Source organism: Haliaeetus leucocephalus, unplaced genomic scaffold, assembly GCF_000737465.1.
Source record: "Haliaeetus leucocephalus isolate CR32 unplaced genomic scaffold, Haliaeetus_leucocephalus-4.0 Scaffold687, whole genome shotgun sequence".
NCBI lineage: Eukaryota > Metazoa > Chordata > Aves > Accipitriformes > Accipitridae > Haliaeetus > Haliaeetus leucocephalus.
Window position 1 is genome coordinate 276,707 of NW_010973123.1, and position 377 is coordinate 277,083.

The window sequence follows — 377 nt, forward strand, 5'->3', positions numbered from 1 at the left end:
ACAAGCAAGCCATTTCTTGACTTCCACTAAGTTGGGGTTGAACCTGCCTTTCTAACTGTCTGGCTACTCACAAGCATGGTGAAACCTGCTCCACAGTGCTTCCTTTTCCCCTTTGCCCTGAAAAATGGACAATAAGATCCATTTTATGGAAACAGTTATTAACTGTACCATAACACTGTGCATTATTGTTCCTAGTTGGAGTTGTGCTTTCAGACTCTTTCTAAAGGGAAGGAAAGAAGAGTTTTAAGAGGAGGGAGGGGGAGAGAAGACAGTCAGAGAAGGACAAGCTGATACTGCTCTCACCAGTTCTTGCACTGGAATTAAGAGGGGCTTCCTGGAGGGAGCACCAGAGAGAGGGGTGCTTGGCTCAGCTCTTG